Below are 6,837 nucleotides of genomic sequence, written 5' to 3'. Positions count from 1 at the left end.
ATACACGTAGATTTGATCTGTGAGATATCTCACAGCTCGGAAAGAGCCCATCACTTTAGGATCTAAAGGTACATTACTAACACAGAGGTTGGGATTTCACGGACGCAAATGGCGATGTGGGAACGAAGGGCGGGATTCTCTCGGCCCAGGCCGGGCCGGAGAATCGCACGACGCCGCACCGCGCCAATCCGGAGAGCAGAGAATCGGCACCATTACCGCCGGTGCGGTTGGCACAGCGCCAGTCGGGGGACGCTCTATGGGGCTCCCCCAGCGATTCACGGCCCGGGATGGGCCGAGCAGTCGTACAAAAGTCACGAATCCCGCCAGCGCCATTCACACCTGGTCTTACCCGGCGGACCCTCAGGGTGAATGGATCCGGGGCAGCCTGGTGGTGGTGGGGGGGGGGGGGGAGGGGGGGGGGGACACAGACCCCCGGGGGGGGGCCTCCGCTATGACCTAGCCCGCGATCGGTACCTACCGATCGGCAGGCCGACCTCTCGGTCTGGAGGCCTCTTTTCTGCACCGGCCCCTGTAGCCCCACGCCATGTTGCATCGGGGCCGGCACGGAGAAGGGAGCCACCGCACATGCATGGCAATCAAGCCAGTCCCACTGCACACGCGCAGACCCCCGGCGCCCATCTGACGCCGGGAGTGGCAGCTGGAGCGGCGTGGGTCGCTACAGTGCCGTGCTGGCCCCCTGTAGGGGTCAGAATTGCTGCTCCTGAGGTCATGTTGACGCCGTCTAGAAACAGCATCAGAGAATCCCGCCCGAAATCTCCCCAGCACAGTGGCAGGAGCAGTACTAGGTTACTGTTGAGGGGGGTGGGGCTTCCTCTGGGGAGGTTCTTGGCTGGGGTTGGAGGGTGTGTTAGGGTTCCCCATATGTGTGTGTGAGGGGGGGTGGGGGGGGTTGTCTCCATGTCCCTGGGCGGGGTGGGGGGGGGGGGGCGGTGGCAGTGTTCTTTGTTTTTATTTGTAGTGCTGGAGCTTGCCGCACCCTTAAACCAGAGCCGGCTCCACCAGTGTGACTGCGTAGAGCACTCCTCCCGCATTTTCTTTGATCAAAGTGCTAAGAAAATATGACAAGTTAAGCAGGCTGTGCTATCAGCATGCTACACACACACACACTGCTTTTCTAGCCTGAGACAGCACCTGGGGGGGAAAAACAGAACATTGCACCCACAATTGCTGAAAGAGAGAGATGGAGCAGACAGACACCGACACAACAATCCTGGACTATAAGCTACCATTTATGGTTTGGGCAAATAAAACTGGAAAAAGTACAAGTTTTGGAGTTAAAAATAACTGCCTCTGTTCCTTTGTCAACTCGATATCTGACATTATGAATTAAAATGGGCAGACTGGAGAGTTATTCTCAAGTTACACAGCATCAATGCTTACTTTCGAATGGATTTCAAATGTACTGGAGCATTGAACATGGAACTGCTGTGGACTGACACAATACCTTTATTGTTACTGCATTGAGTCTCAACAACTCACTGCAGACACCCTGAAATGTTCAAGCTTTCTGATTTTAGACACAAGACAGATAATTGCAGCCCCCAAAGAAAATTCCAAAATTATAAAGTGGCAGAAACACCACATCAGCAAATAAACTTTCCGGTGTGACACAAGAAAGTGTCTTCCATTTGGTTGGTGAAATATTCCCTTGTCTCTCTGTTACTGAGGCTATTCCTGGCATGGACTACACCTCCAATCAGCCGGAATGATCGGAGATCGCAATAATTTTCCGTGGTCAGGCAATGCTAACAATGTGAAGGTTAATTCTCGAAACATTTTATAAAGTTGCAAAAAAAATTGTGCTATTTAATTCCAAGTACTTTGTCCAATCCAAACAGCTTTCCTGATCAAATGAGGTTAGAATCATAGACTTTACAGTACAGAAGGAGGCCATTCGGCCCATTGAGTCTGCACCGGCTCTTGGAAAGAGCACCCGACCCAAGGTCAACACCTCCACCCTAACCCCATAACTCTGTAACCCAACCCAACACTAAGGGCAATTTTGGACACTAAGGGCAATTTACCCTGGCCAATCCACCTAACCTGCACATCTTTGGACTGTGGGAGGAAACCGGAGCACCCGGAGGAAACCCACGCACACACGGGGAGGATGTGCAGACTCCGCACAGACAGTGACCCAAGCCGGGAATCGAACCTGGGACCCTGGAGCTGTGAAGCAATTGTGCTATCCACAATGCTACCGTGCTGCCCCACATACATCTCTCAGGTTAAATATCCTGGGTGGGATTTACCGAGCAACCCTGCCGCGTGTATTTCGGCCGTGGAGGCGGCCCGCCAGCAGAATTACCGATCCCGCTGTTGTCAACGGGATTTTCCGTTGGAAACCCATGTGCGTCGATGGGACCGGGTTATCCCACCGGCACGAACAGCCGGTAAATCCCGTCCCTCGTTTCCGATGTCAAAGCATTTATTTATTCCTCATTATTTTACACATTGATCAAAAGTCAAATTCAGGACAAGTGAAGTTTGAAAGATCCATTGCTGGAGGCCAGCCCCGCCATTCTCCGCCCCAACAGTCCAAAGTCCCGACGGACTGGATTTAACATGATCCTGTCGGTCGGGATAGCTGCAGACTAAGTCCGATCGGAGGGCACGGGGGGCCATGTACAGGACCGGGCAATTTTTGGGCAGATGGTGTGGGGCGGGTGGTGTGGGGTGGGTGCGTGGCCGATGGGGGCACAATGTTTAAGGTCCAGCTGCGCGGTCGCTGGAGGCCGCCATCGTGCTCATGACTTGCAGGGGATGTTGCTGAGTGGAGTTGTACATGGGATGTTGCTGAGTGATGAGATGTATATGGGATGTTGCTGAGTGGAGTTGTATATGGGATGTTGCTGAGTGATGAGATGTATATGGGATGTTGCTGAGTGATGCGATGCATATGGGATGTTGCTGAGTGATGAGATGTATATGGGATGTTGCTGAGTGATGAGATGTATATGGGATGTTGCTGAGTGATGAGTTGTATACGGGATGTTGCTGAGTGATGAGTTGTATATGGGATATTGCTGAATGATGAGATGTATATGGGATGTTGCTGAGTGATGAGTTGTATATGGGATGTTGCTGAGTGATGAGTTGTATATGGGATGTTGCTGAGTGATGAGATGTATATGGGATGTTGCTGAGTGATGAGTTGTATATGGGATGTTGCTGAGTGATGAGATGTATATGGGATGTTGCTGAGTGATGAGTTGTATATGGGATGTTGCTGAGTGATGAGATGTATATGGGATGTTGCTGAGTGATGAGTTGTATATGGGATGTTGCTGAGTGATGAGATGTATATGGGATGTTGCTGAATGATGAGATGTATATGGGATGTTGCTGAGTGATGAGTTGTATATGGGATGTTGCTGAGTGATGAGATGTATATGGGATGTTACTGAGTGATGAGTTGTATATGGGATGTTGCTGAGTGATGAGATGTATATGGGATGTTGCTGAGTGGAGTTGTATATGGGATGTTGCTGAGTGATGAGATGTATATGGGATGTTGCTGAGTGATGAGATGTATATGGGATGTTGCTGAGTGGAGTTGTATATGGGATGTTGCTGAGTGATGAGATGTATATGGGATGTTGCTGAGTGGAGTTGTATATGGGATGTTGCTGAGTGATGAGATGTATATGGGATGTTGCTGAGTGATGAGTTGTATATGGGATGTTGCTGAATGATGAGATGTATATGGGATGTTGTTGAGTTATGAGTTGTATATGGGATGTCGCTGAATGTTGAGATGTATATGGGATGGTGCTGAGTGATGAGATGTATATGGGATGTTGCTGAGTGATGAGATGTATATGGGATGTTGCTGAGTGGAGTTGTATATGGGATGTTGCTGAGTGATGAGATGTATATGGGATGTTGCTGAGTGGAGTTGTATATGGGATGTTGCTGAGTGATGAGATGTATATGGGATGTTGCTGAGTGATGAGATGTATATGGGATGTTGCTGAGTGGAGTTGTATATGGGATGTTGCTGAGTGATGAGATGTATACGGGATGTTGCTGAGTGATGAGATGTATATGGGATGTTGCTGAGTGATGAGATGTATATGCGATGTTGCTGAGTGATGAGATGTATATGGGATGTTGCTGAGTGATGAGATGTATATGGGATGTGGCTGAGTGATGAGATGTATATGGGATGTTGCTGAGTGATGAGTTGTATATGTGATGTTGCTGAATGATGAGATGTATATGGGATGTTGTTGAGTTATGAGTTGTATATGGGATGTCGCTGAATGTTGAGATTTAGAATTTAGAACAGTACAGCACAGAACAGGCCCATCAGCCCTCGATGTTGTGCCGAGCAATGATCACCCTACTCAAACTCACGTATCTACCCTATACCCGTAACCCAACAACTCCCCCTTAACCTTACTTTTTAGGACACTACGGGCAATTTAGCATGGCCAATCCACCTAACCCCGCACATCTTTGGACTGTGGGAGGAAACCGGAGCACCCGGAGGAAACCAACGCACACACAGGGAGGACGTGCAGACTCCGCACAGACAGTGACCCAGCCGGGAACCAAACCTGGGACCCTGGAGCTGTGAAGCATTGATGCTAACCACTATGCTACCATGCTGCCCTGTATATGGTGAGATGTATATGGGATGTTGCTGAGTGATGAAATGTATATGGGATGGTGCTGAGTGATGAGATGTATATGGGATGTTGCTGAGTGATGAGATGTATATGGGATGTTGCTGAGTGGAGTTGTATATGGGATGTTGCTGAGTGATGAGATGTATATGGGATGTTGCTGAGTGGAGTTGTATATGGGATGTTGCTGAGTGATGAGATGGATGTTGCTGAGTGATGAGATGTATATGGGATGTTGCTGAGTGATGAGTTGTATATGGGATGTTGCTGAATGATGAGATGTATATGGGATGTTGTTGAGTTATGAGTTGTATATGGGATGTCGCTGAATGTTGAGATGTATATGGGATGGTGCTGAGTGATGAGATGTATACGGGATGTTGCTGAGTGATGAGATGTATATGCGATGTTGCTGAGTGATGAGATGTATATGGGATGTTGCTGAGTGATGAGATGTATATGGGATGTGGCTGAGTGATGAGATGTATATGGGATGTTGCTGAGTGATGAGTTGTATATGTGATGTTGCTGAATGATGAGATGTATATGGGATGTTGTTGAGTTATGAGTTGTATATGGGATGTCGCTGAATGTTGAGATTTAGAATTTAGAACAGTACAGCACAGAACAGGCCCATCAGCCCTCGATGTTGTGCCGAGCAATGATCACCCTACTCAAACTCACGTATCTACCCTATACCCGTAACCCAACAACTCCCCCTTAACCTTACTTTTTAGGACACTACGGGCAATTTAGCATGGCCAATCCACCTAACCCCGCACATCTTTGGACTGTGGGAGGAAACCGGAGCACCCGGAGGAAACCAACGCACACACGGGGAGGATGTGCAGACTCCGCACAGACAGTGACCCAGCCGGGAACCAAACCTGGGACCCTGGAGCTGTGAAGCATTGATGCTAACCACTATGCTACCATGCTGCCCTGTATATGGTGAGATGTATATGGGATGTTGCTGAGTGATGAAATGTATATGGGATGGTGCTGAGTGATGAGATGTATATGGGATGTTGCTGAGTGATGAGATGTATATGGGATGTTGCTGAGTGGAGTTGTATATGGGATGTTGCTGAGTGATGAGATGTATATGGGATGTTGCTGAGTGGAGTTGTATATGGGATGTTGCTGAGTGATGAGATGGATGTTGCTGAGTGATGAGATGTATATGGGATGTTGCTGAGTGATGAGTTGTATATGGGATGTTGCTGAATGATGAGATGTATATGGGATGTTGTTGAGTTATGAGTTGTATATGGGATGTCGCTGAATGTTGAGATGTATATGGGATGGTGCTGAGTGATGAGATGTATATGGGATGTTGCTGAGTGATGAGATGTATATGGGATGTTGCTGAGTGGAGTTGTATATGGGATGTTGCTGAGTGATGAGATGTATATGGGATGTTGCTGAGTGGAGTTGTATATGGGATGTTGCTGAGTGATGAGATGTATATGGGATGTTGCTGAGTGATGAGATGTATATGGGATGTTGCTGAGTGGAGTTGTATATGGGATGTTGCTGAGTGATGAGATGTATACGGGATGTTGCTGAGTGATGAGATGTATATGGGATGTTGCTGAGTGATGAGATGTATATGGGATGTTGCTGAGTGATGAGATGTATATGCGATGTTGCTGAGTGATGAGATGTATATGGGATGTGGCTGAGTGATGAGTTCTATATGGGATGTTGCTGAGTGATGAGATGTATATGGGATGTTGCTGAGTGGAGTTCTATATGGGTTGTTGCTGAGTGATGAGATGTATATGGGATGTTGCTCGCTAAATGATGAGATGTATATGGGATGTTGCTGAGTGATGAGATGTATATGGGATGTTGCTGAGTGGAGTTGTATATGGGATGTTGCTGAGTGATGAGATGTATATGGGATGTTGCTGAGTGATGAGATGTATATGGGATGTTGCTGAGTGGAGTTGTATATGGGATATTGCTGAGTGATGAGATGTATATGGGATGTTGCTGAGTGATGAGATGTATATGGGATGTTGCTGAGTGATGAGATGTATATGGGATGTTGCTGAGTTGAGTTGTATATGGGATGTTGCTGAATGATGAGATGTATATGGGATGTTGCTGAGTGATGAGATGTATATGGGATGTTGCTGAATGATGAGATGTATATAGGATGTTGCTGAGTTGAGTTGTA

Source organism: Scyliorhinus canicula, chromosome 8 (genome assembly GCF_902713615.1).
Source record: "Scyliorhinus canicula chromosome 8, sScyCan1.1, whole genome shotgun sequence".
Taxonomy (NCBI): domain Eukaryota; kingdom Metazoa; phylum Chordata; class Chondrichthyes; order Carcharhiniformes; family Scyliorhinidae; genus Scyliorhinus; species Scyliorhinus canicula.
This window is presented reverse-complemented; position numbering follows the sequence as displayed.